This window comes from Scyliorhinus canicula, chromosome 19 (assembly GCF_902713615.1).
Source record: "Scyliorhinus canicula chromosome 19, sScyCan1.1, whole genome shotgun sequence".
NCBI lineage: Eukaryota > Metazoa > Chordata > Chondrichthyes > Carcharhiniformes > Scyliorhinidae > Scyliorhinus > Scyliorhinus canicula.
In genome coordinates, this window is record NC_052164.1 from 12,096,302 (window position 1) to 12,114,592 (window position 18,291).

The 18,291-nt window shown below is 48.3% G+C and overlaps 1 protein-coding gene across 7 annotated transcripts in view; it reads left to right on the plus strand.

The window, feature by feature from the left end:
• Window positions 1-2,400: 2,400 nt before the first annotated feature.
• Window positions 2,401-18,291, plus strand: part of tbkbp1 (TBK1 binding protein 1) — a 165,641-nt gene continuing 149,750 nt past the window's right edge. Inside the window, exon 1 of one of the 7 annotated variants that reach the window (XR_005458179.1) lies at window positions 2,401-3,403. The gene's annotated coding sequence lies outside the window, so the exon portion shown is untranslated. Of the gene's footprint in view, window positions 3,404-3,578; window positions 3,684-4,255; window positions 4,380-10,501; window positions 10,694-18,291 lie in introns of those variants that run through there. The other 6 variants (XM_038779153.1, XM_038779147.1, XM_038779148.1 and 3 more) reach the window with 6 other exon arrangements.

The window sequence follows — 18,291 nt, forward strand, 5'->3', positions numbered from 1 at the left end:
CAACAGGGCAAGAGAGACAAAATGCACAGCAAAGTATGAGAAACTGTAGAGGTGTAAGTTAAAGTAGACAAAACTTAGGAAGAAACAAAGATGAGGCACTTAAATTATGTCAATAGTTTTGAATCGTTTTAGCAGCAAAGCACAATTCAAAGAATCAAAGTTACTTTTCCAACTTTAAATGGTCCTCACAAAAATCTGTTATATTAAAAATTAATTGCATACCAGACAAAACACAGCAACCAGCTGGTTTTAAATTCATTTTTCTTTAGGATTGTTTTTTGTTTCTTTCTCTTTAAATTTTTTTTTCCATTGCGAGGGCAATTTAGTGCGGCATAGTATAAATGAGCAGGAGCTGTTTGGCACAGGGCTAAATCGCTGGCTTTGAAAGCAGTCCAAGGCAGGCCAGCAGCACAGTTCGATTCCCGTATCAGCCTCCCTGAACAGGCACTGGAATGTGGCGACTAGGGGCTTTTCACAGTAACTTCATTTGAAGCCTACTTGTGGCAATAAGCGATTTTCATTCATTTCAAATGCAAGGAAGTGATGCTACACCTCTACAAATCATTGGTCAGACCACATTTGGAGTATTGTGTTCAGTTCTGTGCACCTTGGGCGCGATTCTCCCAAAACGGGAGAAATCGTAAAGCTGGCGTCAAACCCGGGCGGGTTTGACGCCAGCGCGCCCCTTCCCGACCGGGAACCGATTCTGGTCCCCGGTCGGGGCTAGCAGCCCGACGCCGTAGGCTCCGGCATGACGGGCTTAACGAATATCGTTAAGCCCGCTTGCCGGAGTTAGCGCCGGCTGACGCGTCATCGCGTATTTGCGCGAAACCCGCGCATGCGCGGGCCGGGTTGCCCCTCAGCCGCCCCGCGAATGGATACTGCGGGGCGGCGGAAGGAGAAAGAGTGCGCAGGCATCGGGCCCGCTGCCCGCGATCGGTGCCCACCGATCGCGGGCCCATGGCACCCTTGGCACGGCCGTGGTACTGCCGTGCCAATCGGTGCCATGGTTATGAAAAGCGAGTTTGTGACGCCGTTTTTACGAACGACCAGACCAGGTGTGTTTGCCGTTCGTAAAAACGGCGTAAAGGGCTGGGACTTCGGCCCATCGAACAGCTGTGAATCGCTGCCGGCCGTATAAAAACGGCGGCAGCGATTCGGGTCGGGAGTTGGGCGGGGGGTGGGGGAGAATAGCGGGAGGGTGGGAAAAATGACGGGAAGGCCCTCCCGCTATTCTCCGACCCGTCGTGGGGGTCGGAGAATTTCGCCCCTTATTCCAGGAAGGAATCAGTGCAGAGGAGATTTACTAGCATCACACCAGGAATGAGGAATTTTAGATACAAGGAAAGATTGGAGAAATTGGGCTTCTTCTTCTTGGAGCAGAGAAGATTAAGAGGTGACCTTATTAAGGTGTTCAAAGTTATGAACAATTTTGACAGGGCAAAGAAGGATATTCTGTTTCCACAGGTTGGTATGTCCGTGACTAGGGAGTCGCAATTTCAAGATGGTCAGCACAAAAGCTAGGAGTGAGAGTTTACTCAGAGTTGTTGGGTTTTGGAATGTGCTGCCTGGGAGAGCGGTGCAGGCAGATTCCATAGGAGGTTTCCAAAGAGAGCTGGATGTATATTTGAAAGGGATTAATTTAGAGGGCTAGGGAGATAGGGCTGTGAATGGGACTAGCTGGCTAGCTCTTTTGGGAGCCAATGTGGGCACGATGGGCCGAATGGCCTCCTTCTGTGCTATAAATCATTAAAATCCCAATGCCTTGGAGGGATTTGAACCCATGGCATTGGAGTATTAGCCTGGGCCTTTGAATTACTAGTCCAGTGGCATTATATCGCCGGCCCTAGGGTTGCTGGTGCCCCGGGCAAGCTGAACTTCGGCGCCCTTCGGGGGGGGCGGGGCCGGGGGGGGGCCGAGCCCGAGGCGGGGGGGGGCCGAGCTCGAGGCGGGGGGGGCCGAGCCCGAGGCGGGGGGGGGCGGCGGGCCCGAGGCGGGGGGGGCGAGGCGGAGGTGGGGTGGGCGGGGCCGAGGCGGAGGCGGGGTGGGCGGGCCCGAGGCGGGGTGGGCGGGCCCGGGGCGAGGGGGGCGGGCCCGAGGCGCGGGGGTGGGGCCGAGGGGGGGCGGCGGGCCCGAGGCGGGGGGGGGGCCGAGGCGGAGGCGGGGTGGGCGGGGCCGAGGCGAGGGGGGCGGGCCCGAGGCGCGGGGGCGGGGCCGAGGGGGGGGGGGGGGGGGGGCCGCCCTGGGGGAGGGCGGCCACCGCGCATGCGCATTTGGCACCGGCCCAACTGCGCATGCGCGGGACCCGAGTCTGGCGCCCCCTAGCACATGGCGCCCCGGGCGACTGCCCGAGTTGCCGGTGCCTTGGGCCGGCCCTGATTATACTGTGCCCCCATTTCAGACAGTGCCTGGCCTGGCGTTTATTTACTAAATGTTCTGTTTCTTTTATATTCAGGATTTCAACATGCATTTTTTAAAACCTCTATTTCGGATAGGTATTGGACACCGTTGGGCAGGCGGGGTTTAACTGCAGCCTTTCAACCCCAGGAAACACAAGCTGAAGACCTGGTCAAGATGTCTGAATAAACCAGCGCCGTTAGAAAGAAAAATGAATGGAACCACATCTCGGTACAGCAGTGGTCCGGAAGAAAGAAGACTATAAATTATGGGTCTTTTGGTGGGGTGAAATCGCTAAAAGATCAAAAGATTCGAATCCTTTGTTTTAACAGATGGAGGAATACTTTGAGTAGACAACGGCCCCCTCCTCGGACCACAATCTCTGTTATCCCAACAGTTCAAAAAAACCAACATTTGAACCACAGCATTTAAAAAAAAACTGAACTAGCTGAGGAAACAATGCATTAATGAATGGCGCGTCTCTTTATGCCTTAAAAGGGGCACTGTGTCCGTGGAGAAAGTGTTTGGTAAAGCAAGATAAGGGACAGCGATAGACATCACAGGGTGCAAGGTGAAGCTCTCACCCACGGTAACTGAAGAAGGATTCGAAGGATGTCCCCTCTTTGAAAGTGAACATTCTCATTTTATTTTGCCTTACGAGTGTTTCGATTTGACGATTGCATAGGCGTGCCAATCTGTTTTCCCTTTGTGTCTGTGTGTGTGTGTGTCCCCTTCTTAATTCGGAGTGGGCAAGACCGTTTTAAAAGAGAGGTTGCCATCCAGGCATCTCGCTCCTGGAAATCCCTGATGTAAACAAACCGCCCACTTGTATCAGGATGCCGAAGATGGCAGCGGGCAGCCCGAGCGATCTTTTCACAGCACGGCCTTTGCCAAGCAGTCGGGGAAGTCGGAGCTCGCACAGATAAACATCATTGCGGCTGCTGCTGTGCCTGGCCCGGGACCCCCCTCGGGACTATCACCACCAGCCAGGCGGCCGTCTTTAGAGGTAAACTGCAACTGGGAAAAGTGTTGCCAGTGTGGAGCCGGTACGGGGGGGGGGGGGGGGGGGGATACAAAGATACAAAGAGAAGCTTTCTATTTGTTACACATCCGATGAATAATACTGTACTGTAACTGTGGAGGTGTTTAATTTGCGCCACCCTGTGGTCCGTCTGCGGGCAGTGAAATTGCAACATTGTCCGTCTGGATGTAACTTACAAAGAGGCTGGTCAGAGTCAGACTGCCTGCCACTGCCAGAGGGAGGGTGCCAGGGCAGCCAGCAACACGTGAGTTGAACCTTTCACAAACCTACAGAACAACCAGATCAGAACAGCAGTCTAGAATGAGAGGGAACCAGCATCTCTCCCGTCCTTCAGATCAGACACACACACACACACACACAAAAAGCTCAGCCATATTTTTTTCTCCCTCTCTGTCTCTTTCTCTCTTTCTCCCTGTCTGAAGGCTTTATTCGGATCCAATGCATTGAATGCCCCACCCGCCCGCTCGAACCGTGCAGTCCAGCATTCACCTCCTTTACACTCCAGCGAATTTCACAATTGCTCTTTAATGTACGTTTTGATTTGACAACCGGGATTTTAAAAGTCGGCAGTGACCCCCCCAACCCCCTCCTTCCCATCCCCTGCCTTCCTTGTGAAGCTGTTAAAGGCGAGATACGGGGTGGAAGCAAGTGCGCAGGCGTTTTAAACGCCGAGCTGGAGTTTCTGTCATGTTCATGTTGTCCAGCGTCCAGTTTTATTGTTTTTAAAAATATATTTAGAGTACCCAATTCTTTTTTTTTTCCAATTAAGGGGCAATTTAGCGTGGTCAATCCACCTACCCTGCACACCTTTGGATTGTGAGGGTGAGACCCACGCGGACACAGGGAGAATGTGCAAACTCCACACGGACAGTGACCCAGGCACGGGATCGAACCCGGGTCCTCGGCGCCGTGAGTTTTATTGTTTTGTAAAATCTGATAGGTAAAATAATTATTTCTGTTCGTTGAATCACATCTTGTCACTGACATCCAAACATTGAAAATGCAATTTTTAGTTTCTTTAACATAAATCAGTTGTTCATATCTGTCACATAAACAGTAAGCAGCATTAGATACATTCCAACTTTGGATTAATTCATGTGGCATTGATGGACCGCTTAGAATAAATTTAATTTGTAAAAGTTTCTCAAGCAAGAATCTATAGGATCCTGAAATGATTTCATTTTAAAAGTTAGTGTTCTAGCCAAACTAATATCATCATTAAAAAATGTTACATTATTTTCCGATGGCGCAGTGGTTAGCACTGCTGCCTACGGCGCTGAGGGCCCGGGTTCGATTTCTGCCCCGGGTCACTGTCCATGTGGAGTCTGCACATTCTCCCCATGTCTGCATGGGTTTTACCCCCACAACCCAAAGATGTGTAGGTTAGGTGGATTAGCCATGCTAAATTGCCCCTTAATTGGAAAAAAAACTCGGTACTCTAAATTAAAAAAAGAATATACTGTACAGAATGTGTATTTAATAGTTCAGGTGCTCGGTACACCGCGACACAATACATGTTAGTAAATGCCAGAAAATATCATCCGGCAAGCTCATTGAGTTCTGTTAACTCTTCCAGACTATCTAATGCACATCTACTATATGAATAGCTTTAAATCTACTGTCTCACTTGATTATTACAGATGGTTTCATTATTGAAAATGATCTGGTTTCAGTTTTGATATCTGATCTGTATTGTTAGCGAACTCAGCTTGCGTTCGAGTGCCATCATTAGCCTCAGTACCCCTGCATAGCAGTTCCAACTGCTGATTGCTGTCTGGTGTTCCCCTTACTGCCCAATCTGCTGAATATGTCTGTATCTGTGTGTTTCTGTATTTCTCTTTGTACGTGTATGTACCTGTGTGTGTCTGTTTGTGTCGGTGTGTGTACATGTATCGCTTTGTGTGTGCCTGTGTGTATCGGTATTTAGTTGTGTTTTGTGTTCACATGTATCTATTTGTGTATGTGTAACTATTTGTGTGTATCCATTTGTCTTTGCGTGTGTCTATTTGTGTGTGTGTCTATATGTGTGTGTATCTATTTGGGTCTGTCTGTATCTATTTGTGTGTGTACCTATTTGTGTGTGTATCTGTGTATTTATGTGTGTGTGTGTGTGTGTGAATTACTTGTGCATGTAACTATTTGTGTGTGTGGGTATCTATTTACATGTATTTGTGTGTGTGTTTGTATCTGTGTATCTATTTGTGTGTATCTATTTGTGTGTGCGGGCACGGTGGCGCAGTGGTTAGCACTGGTACGATCTCGGCTTCAGGTCACTGCCCGTGTGAAGTTTGTACATTCTTCCCGTGTCTGCGTGGGTCTCACCCCCGCAACACAAAAGATGTGGTGGGTAGGTGGATTGGCGACATTAAATTGCCCTTTATTGGAATAAAATGAATTGGATACTCTAAGTTTTAAAACATTAAAAAAAAAATCTATTTGTATGTGTGTATCTATTTGCGCATATTAGTGTGTGTGTACTCACTTGTGTCTATAACTGTTTGTGTGTATTTGTGTGTGTGTGTGACTATCTGTGTGTGTATGTGTGTGAATGTGTGTGTGCGTGTATCTTTTTGTATGTGTATGTATTTGTGTGTCTATTTGCATACATTTGTGAGTGTGTACTTATTTGTATGTGTATCTATTTGTGTGTATATCTATTTGTATGTGCACCTATTTGTATGTATTTGTATGTGTCTATTTGTATGTGCTTGGTGGCAAAGTTGTTAGCACTGCTGCGTCACAGCTTCAGGGTCCCGGGTTCAATTCCAACCTCGGGTGACTGTGTGGAGTTTGCACTTTCTCCTCGTGTCTGGATGGGTTCCTCTGAGTGCCCCGGTTTCCTCCCACAATCCAAAGTTGTGCAGGTTAGGTGGATTGGCCATGCTAAATGCCCCTTCGTGTTTAAAAGGTTAGGTGAGGTTACTGGGTTATGGGGATTGGGTGGAGGGGAGGGCTTAAGTAGGGTGCTTTTTCCAAGGGCCGGTGCAAGCTTGATGGGCTGAATGGCCTTCTTCTGCACTGTAATTCTATGATTCTATGATTTGTGTGTGTCTATTTGTGTGCGTGTATCTATTTTTGTGTTTGTCTATTTGTGCGTATTAGTGTGTGGATCTATTTCTGTGCATGTATCAATTTGCATGTGTCTGTTTGTGTTTAGGCTCAGGATCTGCTATGATGTCTTCCACCATTGGATATTCTATTCATGCTCAGCCAGGACCCATGTAACTGTACCCAGCATGGCTCAGTCCATTCCCCCATTTGAGAGTGGGAGGGGTTAGAAAAATTGGGTTGGGGGGGGGGGGGGGGGGGGGGGGAGAGAATAGACAGAATTTCCAAAGTGAGATGATAAATTGGTCTAAGCCCCTAGGATTGTCATCCTTGCCCAACAATTAAAAATCATTGCTAAAATCATTGTGAATTAATAACTTGGAAGTTCATGATTTATTTGCTGCATAGTGTCAACTTTTAAAAACTTTATTCCTCCGTGGAATATGGGTATGACTGGCTAGTTCTAGTAGGTCAACATTTATTGCCCATTCCTAATTGCCCTTATCAAGGTGGTGCTGAACTGCCTTATTACACTCCATGCCATGCAGGTATACCCACAATGCTGTTAAGTAGCGAGTTCCCGGTGTTTCACCCAGTGACAGTGGATCATGGTGGAAAGGTGATGTAGTTCCAGGTCAGAGTGGCATGTGGCTAGGAGAGGAACATGCAGGATGTGGTGTTTCCATATGTCTGCTGAGCCTTTCCTTCGAGTTGGTAAAGGTCTTAGGTGCTTTTGACACTCAGTGGCAGCCGTGTGTACCATCTACAAGATGTACTGCAGCAACTTGTAAAAGATCCTTTGACAGAACCTTCCAAACCTGCAGCTTTCTGCCACCCAGAAGGACAAAGGCAGCAGACAAATGGGAACAGCACCACGTGGGAGCTCCCTTCCGAGTCACGCACCGTCCTGACTTGGAAATGTATCACCGTTTCCTCATCGTTGCTGGATCCGAATCCTGGAACTCCCTCTGTAACAGTGCTATGCACGTACCCGCACCACATGGGATGATTAGGAATGGGCAATAAATGCTGGCCTTGCCAGAGGTGCTCATATCTCATGAGTGAATGAAAAAGGACCTACACTGTTATAGGTGCAGAGTCCAGCACAGAGGACCCGGGTTCAAATCCCGGCCCTGGGTCACTGTCCATGTGGAGTTTGCACATTCCCCCCCCGTGTCTGCGTGAGTTTCACCCCCACAACCAAAAGATGTGCAGATTAGGTGCATTGGCTACGCTAAATTGGCCTTAATTGGGAAAAAAAATAATTGGGTACTCTAAATTTATTTTAAAAAATAGGTGCAGAGTTCTATAGTTAGGAAGTATTTGACACAGTATGGCTGTCTTTATCCTTATATTGTCCTTTAATGCTGATAAATATACCGTTATTTTCTGGTGTTCATTGACTGTAAAATTACTTCATATTGTGATGCACAAAACTTTCATCAAATAAATCTTATAATCCCGTACCAGCCTCCCCGGACAGGCGCCGGAATGTGGCGACTAGGGGCTTTTCACAGTAACTTCATTGAAGCCTACTCGTGACAATAAGCAATTTTTATTTTAATTTTTCATTTAATTTAATTTCATTATTTTCAGTAGTGTGGATTATCAGTCAATTCTGTCAATCTGGTGCCTTAGATTCACTACTTCCTTTGAATTTTTTGATTCAATTCCAAAACTGTTTATTTCAAAATATTTTCTTATGTTTTTAATAAGAACAATTTTTCTTTGTTCTATTTAACTAGTTGCACGTGACCCACCATGCGCATCCTTTAACTATCTTCTGAATTTAGCTTCTGAAGATTAATTTATTGTCAGGGAATACGTTCTGCACACTTTACCAAACTCAAAGACTGATGTAAAGTTCAAATACACATGGAGGAAAGAATTAGACAGATTATCTGGTCATTATTAAACTGTTGTTTGTGGGAGCTGCTGTGCACACATTCACTGCTGGGTTTGCTACATCACAACAGTGACGACACTTCAAAAGTTTGACATTATTTAGAATTTAGAATTTAAATAATCCACACTACTGGATTATTTAGAATTAGACATACATTTATATAGCGCCTTTCATGACCTCGGGTCATCCCAAAGTGCTTTAAGCCAATGTCAAGCTTTTAAAGTGTCGTCACTGTTGTGATGTAGCAAACCCGGCAGTGAATGTGTGCACAGCAGCTCCCACAAACAACAGTTTGATAATGACCAGATAGTGATACATAGAACAGTACAGCACAGAACAGGCCCTTCGGCCCTCAATGTTGTGCCGAGCCATGATCACCCTACTCAAACCCACGTATCCACCCAATACCCGTAACCCAACAACACCCCCCTTAACCTTACTTTCATTAGGACACTACGGGCAATTTAGCATGGCCAATCCACCTAACCCGCACATCTTTGGACTGTGGGAGGAAACCGGAGCACCCGGAGGAAACCCACGCACACAGGGGGAGGACGTGCAGACTCCACACAGACAGTGACCCAGCCGGGAATCGAACCTGGGACCCTGGAGCTGTGAAGCATTTATGCTAACCACCATGCTACCCTGCTGCCCCAAATGTTGAATGTTGAATGGCGGATGAATATTGGCCAGGACATATCAGTGAGAACTTTCCCTGCTCTTCTTTAAAATAGTGCCATGGGACCTTTTGCATCCATCTGAGAAGGCACCCAAGTTTAACATCCGATCTGAAAGACGGCATACCTGACTGTCCTGCACTCCCTCAGCTTTGCACTGGAGCGTCAGGATGGATTAAATGCTAGCATCCCTAGAGTGGGACTTGAATTCACAACCTTTAGACTTCGAGGCAATTCCCGTGGTATAACTTGCGATCATTTGAAATTTGACATTCTTACATTTGGCCTGATGAGTTCTAGATGAAAAGTTTCAGCAACGTGTCTCTCTTTTCAGCATTGTCCGAGTTCTTTTTATGTACGTGTTTATTGCCCCAGTTCAGGCCCATGCGTTGGACCTCTGACAATGCAGTCCTTGTATTTCTCAGCAAGTGGTTGGTTCAGGGAGGGCGGAGGAATTCTTATTCAAGATCACAGACTACGTGTGAGACCAGAGATCAGGAGAAAAGGCCTCCTGGGCTGAAGATGTGAGGCAGACTCTCACCAAATAAAGTACGCTATGCCAGTTATCCCTTTTCAAAAAAGAGAGTTGGACAATATCTGCCAATGGGGGTGACTGACGACAGAAGGGATGAACAGGGTTTAAAAAAAAAAAATTTAGAGTACCAATTATTTTTTTTTCCAATTAAATGCCATTTAGTGTGGCCAATCCCACCTACCCTGCACATGTTTGAGTTGTGGGGGTGAGGCAGTGACCCAGGGATAGGATCGAACCTGGGACCTCGGCGCCGTGAGGCAGCAATGCTAACCACTTCGCCACTGTGCCGCCCTGAACAGGGTCAATTAAGTATTCTATAGCCAGTATGTTCCGGCCCCTCCCGCCCAGTGGGATATTATGATGGTGTTAAACCAAATGGAGATTTAAATGCTTCCCCCATCCGCCAGGCAGGGGTGGGGGTGCAAGGGTGAGGGTGGGGCGTGCAAGGGTGGGGGGGGGGGGGGGGGGGGGGTGGGGGCGGGGGGAGACACATGGCGGCGGCCCGTATAATCCACACCTATGTAGCACTCAGGATCCAGTTCTGTTGGATTTCCAATTCCCAGCCCCTTCACTCCTTACTGTATCTGGCAGAGCTCTGGAATTCTCTGGAATTCTCTTCACAAACTCCTTCACATTTACACTTCTCTCCTGCCTTTCAAAAGCCTTCCTAGAAAGTTACCATTTTAATGATCAGGCTCTTCCATGTCTCTTGTTTGCGATTTCTTTTGGTCAGTTCTACACTGGGCATTGCATCTTCCAGCAATGCCCAGCTGGCAAATTTTCCAGATGGAAAATTTCCCTTCAATCTATAAAATTACAAAACTAAAAATCTTTGCAATCTATTCTTGCTGGGAGTAGTCGCTTTAATATTTCAGAGCTTCAGCAAGTGAAAGAGGAAATACCACAATTGAAATCGAGAGTGCAACAGTAATAGCGAGAGTGCGACTGAAACTAAGGGAAGTATCAGGGCCTGGGCCAAGCCTTTTGCAATTAGTGGTTTTTATTTCTGTATCAAAACACCAGACAGGTTTCAAAATATTCAACAGCAGCGATCAAGAATTCTGTACAGTTCGATTGCCAAGTTGACAGTGAGTATCAAGACTTTGAGCTTTGGAGTGGGTTTAGTAGTTACAAAAGGAAGTGAAGACATGCATTCCCCCTGCATTACCGAAAAGCTTTTATTTTACATGTAACTAATGAATATATTTTTATTCATTGTTGAGATGTCGGCACCATTGGCAAGCCCAGCATTTATTGCCCTTTCTTAATGCCGCTGGGCAGGGGGTGGTGAGCTGCCTTCCGAAACTACTGCGGCCCATTTATGTACCGTAACAAAGCAGAATTCGTCAGCAGTGAGAAACAAAGAACTGGCTTCCTGCTAATCGACGTTAACCCTTTTATTGCCAACGGGTTTTATTTTTAAATTCAGAAATCCTGGCCAGAAGGCTCAAAGTGTAGGTTACACAAAGTCACAGAGGTGACGAGTGGAAACAGATAGTAGTGGTTAAATAAGCCATAGCAGATAGCCAGGCTTGAGTTTTAGATTGTAGAAGATGTTTGTTCTAGAGTGTTAAAGTAAGCATCTTCCTATTTGATTAAATGTATGGATGTCTTTAGCAATTGTAAACGTGCATGAGTGATGTCATTGGTAGCGTGGGCTTGTGTAGGTTTTCAGTATTGCCATGAGGAGCTTGTGTATAGTTGTGTATAACTACTGCTAGTTTCTGAATCTATGTTGCGCTGTTATTTCGCTAAATAAATTGAGAGTACCCAGTTCTTTTGTTTCCTATTACGGGGCAATTTAGTGTGGCCAATCTACCTACCCTGTACATCTTTGGGTTGTGGGGGTGAGACCCACACAGTCACGGGGAGAATGTGCAAACTCCACACTAACAGTGACCTGGGGCCATATTGAACCCAGGTCCTCAGTGCCATGAGGCGGCAGTGCTAACCACTCCGTCAGCGCGCCGCCCTATTTCAATATTTTTACAAGTAAAGAAGATTGAATGTTCACAACACATTTACCTATCCTTTGGTGGCCAAGTTATCACATCCTTTTGGCGACAAGGATTAAACAGGACAAGAAAAGTCCTAGGTGCAGCATGGCGACATCAAGTCTTGTTCAGTGAGTAGCTAGTTTGAAACGTTATGGCGGTCGAAAGCTCTAACCAGCGAGGTTACATGAGTTTACTGACGAGAAACGAGTTGGCAAGTTCAGGCCTGTCAGTTTGTGGAGGGGCGCGGGGATTGAACTGAATATATGGAAAGGTTAGGTTACATTTTCCTGGTGAATGGAATTGCAGATGAAGCTAAAGTGCGCTCAATTCTCCTGAGTGTGTGTGGGTGTGAAGACTTACAAGGTAATGAGGCGTTTAGCAAAAGTACGGAAACTGGGGCGGACATTTCATCTGCAGAGTGCTTTGCACTCATTCAGAATCACCACCACCCTAAGCCATCAGTGATTAATAATAACTTTTATTCGTGTCACAAGTAGGCTTACATTAACACTGCAATGAAGCTACTGTGAAAAGCCCCTAGTCGCCACATTCCGGCGCCTGTTCGGGTACATGGAGGGAGAATTCAGAATGTCCAAATTACCTAACAGCGAGTCTTTCGGGACTTGTAGGAGGAAACCGGAGCACCCGGAGGAAACCCTCGCAGACACGGGGAGAACATGCAGACTCTGCACAGACAGTAACCCAAGCCGGGAATCGAACCCGGGTTCCTGGCGCTGTGAAGCAACAGTGCTAACCACTGTGCTGTCGTGCAATCAGTTTTCCAAGCTGGACGCTTACCCGTTGCCCAGGGTAGAAGATCTGTTTTCAACCCTTGCAGGAGGCAAGACGTTTTCAAAACTTCTCATGAGTCAAGCTAACCAGCAGCTCCTGTTAGAGGAGGACTCAAAACAGTCTGTCACAAGCAACACCCACAAGGATTGTTCCAATACAGTTGTTTGGTTTGTGGGGTGTCTTCCAGTTTGGTGATTTTTCAAAGGGCAATGGACAATCTATTGCAGGGGATTCCGGGTGTGGCAGTTTATTTGGACGATATCCAGATCACAGGAAAAACTGGGAAGGAGAACATCAACAACCTGGATAAAATGTTAATGAGATTTTCACAGAGGCAGGTCTGTGATTGGAAGCTTAGTAAGTGCATCTTCCAGACACAGAGTGTGGAATATTTGGGTCATGGAATCACGATGCAGTGTTTGTCTGTCCCCTGTGGAAGGAAAGGTTCGAGCTATCAAGGAAGCTCCAAATCCCAACAATGTGTCCGAACCCAGATAATTTCTGGGTTTAGTGAACTACCGCAGGAAGTTTCTGCCGGACCTTTCAACAGCGTTTGCGCCACTGTATCTGCTGTTTCAGAAAGAGACTACATGGAAATTTGGGCCGACAGAAGAGAAAGCCTTCAAGGACGTGAAGGTGTTGCTACATTCAGCTAATCTGCTGGTTCATTTTAATCAGGACAGAGAGCCCATTCTGTCGCATGATGCCTCACTTTACGGAGGCGGAGCAGTACTCTTTCATTTGATGGAGAGCGAGTCAGAAAAACCCATTGGATTTGCGTCACATACTCTGTGCTCAGCAGAGATGACATAGCTGCAGCCAGATAAGTTGGATGAAGCCATCAATGTAGCAGGAAAACAGTTTAAATGGTACCTTTATGGGTGTCCATTGACCATATGTCCAGACGTTAAGCCGTTGATGAGCCTTTATAGTGAGTCCGAATGCATTCTTCTCAAAGCCTTGGTGAGGTTACAGCACTGGGCTCTCACACTGCCAGTGTACCAGTACAACATTGTGTATGGGGCAGGGAAGGACAATGAAAATGGAGATGCGTTGAGTCGCCTTCCTATATCAGACGGGCCGACCAAGAAAGTATTTCCTCCGGAGACAACTTTCTTGCTTGAGAGACTTTCAAAGTTCCCTGCAGCTGTCAAACAGATTCAAAAATGGGTGGATCCTGTTTTGTTTGAGGTGAGAAGTCTCCTTATGTAGGGATGGCCTCCTGTTTTTGGGGATGATGAACTAAGACCATTTGTAAAACGCAAAGATAAGCTGAGTGTGCAGGATGGCTGCAAGCGGTCATTCTAGCCCCTACTCATTCACAAGTCGTGGATGAACCTTCATGAGGTTTCTCTGGGTACCTCCCAAATGAAAAATCTAGCAAGATTGTATGTTTGGTGCCCTAAAATGGATCAGGACTTGGAGAACAAGGTGAAATCCTGTTCTGCATGTCAGATAAACCAAAAGATTGAGCCACGAGCAGCACTCCATCCTTGGGAGTGGCCTGACTGTCCCTGGTTTAGACGTCACGTGGACTTTGCAGGGCCTTTTATGGGTCATGTGTTTTTAGTCATCATTCTAAGTGGTTAGAAGTGCACATCATTGAGCAACATTACAGCTCCCATTATGGTAGAGAAGCTAGACCAAGGTTTTGCAACTCATGGATTACTAGATTCTCTTCTTTCTGATAATGGGGCAGCGTTTACGAGTGATTTGTTCCAAGAGTTTATTCAAAGAATTGGAATACGCCGTGTCCGTGCTGCTCCTTTTCATCCAGCATCAAATGGTTTAGCCGTCACAGACACTGAAAGAAGTATTGGAGAGAATGATGGGCAGTACTTCGGGAACTAAACTCTCACAGTTCTTGTTCCAATATCGTATTACGCAATAAAGGACAACAGGACTCTCACTGACTGAAATGTTGATGGGTCAGAAGTCAAAGCCTCAGCTGAATCTGCTGCATCCAGATGTCAAAGTGAGAGTGGGAAACGAGTCAGGAAAAGCAGAGGGGGAGGCATCACTACCTTGCTAAAGTGAGGCATTTCATTCCAGGTGACTGTGTCTATGTACAAAATTCTGGCAGTAACTAGCAAGGACTGCCTGCAGTCATTCTGATCCAGACTGTTCAGCATCTGTAGTCGTGAAAGTAACTAATGTCATTCGCAGATACAGCTAAGTTTCCGGATCACACGCCAGAAGGAAATGCTGCTATAGAAATTCGACAGGAAGTGGTTCCTGTTGTTCAGGGGCAGTCAGTGCACTCTACTGTGGGAGAGGATGCCGGACATTGGTTCACAAACACCCAGTCCACACCCGCACACTCGGGACCAACTCAACTGAGTCAAACCTCACCAGAGACTATTGAGTCTCAGCGTAGACCGCAGTGGAGTAACAATGTTCCTGAAAGGCTGATGTACAGTTGAGACATGAGTGTCGTTATGTTTCTTTCCCTAACGGAGATTGAAATTTGGGCGGCATGGCGGCGTAGTGGTTCGCACTGCTGCCTACGGCGCTGAGGACCCGGTTTCGATCCCGGCCCTGGCTCACTGCCCGTGTGGAATTTGCACATTCTCCCCGTGTCTGGGTGGGTCTCACCTCAATAACCCAAAGATGTGCAGGTTAAATTGCACAAATCTATCGATTTCCTTGTTGACAGAGTGCAAGGCATAGCCCTGACTTCATTTTCAGCGGAATTACACGGAGAGGTGGGACGTTTTCCTTGAAAATGTCATCAGGTTGTGGAAGGAAGGCAAGGCCGAGAGAGGTTTCACAGGTTTTAAGGCTTGGGATGGAACCAGGTATTAGTTGGAGGGTGTATTGTATAATAAGCCTTGCCTTTGGCCTGACTCCAGACTTAAGCACAAAATCGAGGATGGTCCCCTAATGTAGTACTGAGGGAGTGCTGCACCGTCAGAGAGTCAGTACTAAGGGAGTGCTGCACTGTCAGAGGGTCAGTACTGAGGGAGCGCTGCACCGTCGGAGAGTCAGTACTGAGGGAGTGCTGCACTGTCAGAGAGTCAGTACTGAGGGAGCGCTGCACTGTCACAGGGTCAGTACTGAGGGAGTGCCGCACTGTCACAGGGTCAGTACTGAGGGAGTGCCGCACTGTCAGAGGGTCAGTACTGAGGGAGTGCTGCACTGTCAGAGGGTCAGTACTAAGGGAGTGCTGCACTGTCAGAGGGTCAGTACTGAGGGAGCGCTGCACCGTCGGAGAGTCAGTACTGAGGGAGCGCTGCACTGTCAGAGAGTCAGTACTGAGGGAGTGCTGCACTGTCAGAGGGTCAGTACTGAGGGAGCGCTGCACTGTCACAGGGTCAGTACTGAGGGAGTGCTGCACTGTCACAGGGTCAGTACTGAGGGAGTGCCGCACTGTCAGAGGGTCAGTACTGAGGGAGTGCTGCACCGTCAGAGAGTCAGTACTGAGGGAGCGCTGCACCGTCAGAGGGTCAGTACTGAGGGAGTGCGGCACTGTCAGAGGGTCAGTACTGAGGGAGTGCTGCACTGTCAGAGGGTCAGTACTGAGGGAGCGCTGCACTGTCACAGGGTCAGTACTGAGGGAGCGCTGCACTGTCAGAGGGTCAGTACTGAGGGAGTGCTGCACTGTCAGAGGGTCAGTACTGAGGGAGCGCTGCACTGTCAGAGGGTCAGTACTGAGGGAGTGCTGCACTGTCAGAGGGTCAGTACTGAGGGAGTGCTGCACTGTCAGAGGGTCAGTACTGAGGGAGCGCTGCACTGTCAGAGGGTCAGTACTGAGGGAGTGTTGCACTGTCAGAGGGTCAGTACTGAGGGAGCGCTGCACTGTCAGAGGTTCAGTACTGAGGGAGTGCACTCTGTCAGAGGGTTAGTACTGAGGGAGTGCTGCACTGTCAGAGGGTCAGTACTGAGGGAGAGCTGCACTGTCAGAGGGTCAGTACTGAGGGAGCGCTGCACTGTCAGAGGGTCAGTACTGAGGGAGTGCTGCACTGTCAGAGGGTCAGTACTGAGGGAGTGCTGCACTGTCAGAGGGTTAGTACAGAGGGAGCGCTGCACTGTCAGAGGGTCAGTACTGAGGGAGTGCTGCACTGTCAGAGGGTCAGTACTGAGGGAGTGCTGCACTGTCAGAGGGTCAGTACTGAGGGAGTGCTGCACTGTCAGAGGGTCAGCACTGAGGGAGTGCTGCACTGTCAGAGGGTCAGTACTGAGGGAGAGCTGCACTGTCAGAGGGTCAGTACTGAGGGAGTGCTGCACTGTCAGAGGGTCAGTACTGAGGGAGTGCTGCACTGTCAGAGGGTCAGTACTGAGGGAGTGCTGCACTGTCAGAGGGTCAGTACTGAGGGAGGGCTGCACCGTCAGAGAGTCAGTACTGAGGGAGTGCCGCACTGTCAGAGGGTCAGTACTGAGGGAGTGCTGCACCGTCAAAGGGTCAGTACTGAGGGAGCGCTGCACTGTCAGAGGGTCAGTACTGAGGGAGTGCTGCACTGTCAGAGGGTCAGTACTGAGGGAGCGCTGCACTGTCAGAGGGTCAGTACTGAGGGAGTGCTGCACTGTCAGAGGATCAGTACTGAGGGAGCGCTGCACTGTCAGAGGTTCAGTACTGAGGGAGAGCTGCACTGTTAGAGGGTCAGTACTGAGGGAGTGCTGCACTGTCAGAGGGTCAGTACTGAGGGAGTGCCGCACTGTCAGAGGGTCAGTATGTGGTATTGTGTGAAGCAAATAATGGCATGATGGGAAAAGTAGTCAAGTTTTCTTGGTACAAGTGAATTTAAACTAATGTCATATAACCTAAGGCACAGAAACAGAGACAGCCTGTCTATGGGAACCGGGTGACTCTGAGAGTCTAGATAAGGCTTGGAGCCCGAAGTAGTCGTAATACATAACAAGCTGAACAACTATCTCTTCCTGTTCCTAAACAACTTCTTCCCTTACTTTAAACAAAGACAAGATAATGATATGAAACTCAAGTCCCCTAAAGGTCAGAAGGTGACGCCATTGTAACGATTATTACTTATGTTTTACTTTCAATCAAATTCCTGACCAAGCTGTATTCATGTTATCTTGATCCTATAATGTATAAGAATCGCCTTCTTTTCTGTACTATCGCAGACTTGGGACGGACTCCGCAGTTTGTAATTGACTGCCTTCCGACTTTCCAAGTATCAGCCAATTTCTGCTAGCAGTTCTAATTAGTGAATAAAGTTCAGTTTTGCTTATCTAATGAATGCTGTTTGAATTTCTCTATCACAGTCAAGACGCGGGGAAAATATAAAATACAACAAGTACTGAGGGAGTGCTGCACTGTCAGAGGGTCAGTACTGAGGGAGTGCTGCACTGTCAGAGGGTCAGTACTGAGGGAGTGCTGCACTGTCAGAGGGTCAGTACTGAGGGAGCGCCACCACTGTCAGAGGGTCAGTACTGAGGGAGTGCTGCACTGTCAGAGGGTCAGTACTGAGGGAGTGCTGCACTGTCAGAGGGTCAGTACTGAGGGAGTGCTGCACTGTCAGAGGGTCAGTACTGAGGGAGTGCACTCTGTCAGAGGGTTAGTACTGAGGGAGTGCACTCTGTCAGAGGGTCAGTACTGAGGGAGAGCTGCACTGTCAGAGGGTCAGTACTGAGGGAGTGCTGCACTGTCAGAGGGTCAGTACTGAGGGAGTGCTGCACTGTCAGAGGGTCAGTACTGAGGGAGTGCACTCTGTCAGAGGGTTAGTACTGAGGGAGTGCACTCTGTCAGAGGGTCAGTACTGAGGGAGTGCCGCACTGTCAGAGGGTCAGTACTGAGGGAGTGCCGCACTGTCAGAGGGTCAGTGCTAAGGGAGTGCGGGGGGGGGGGGCGGGGCCGTGGGGGGGGGGCCGTGCCCGAGGCGGGGGGGGGGGCCGAGCCCGAGGCGGGGGGGGGGGGGGGGGCCGAGCCCGAGGCGGGG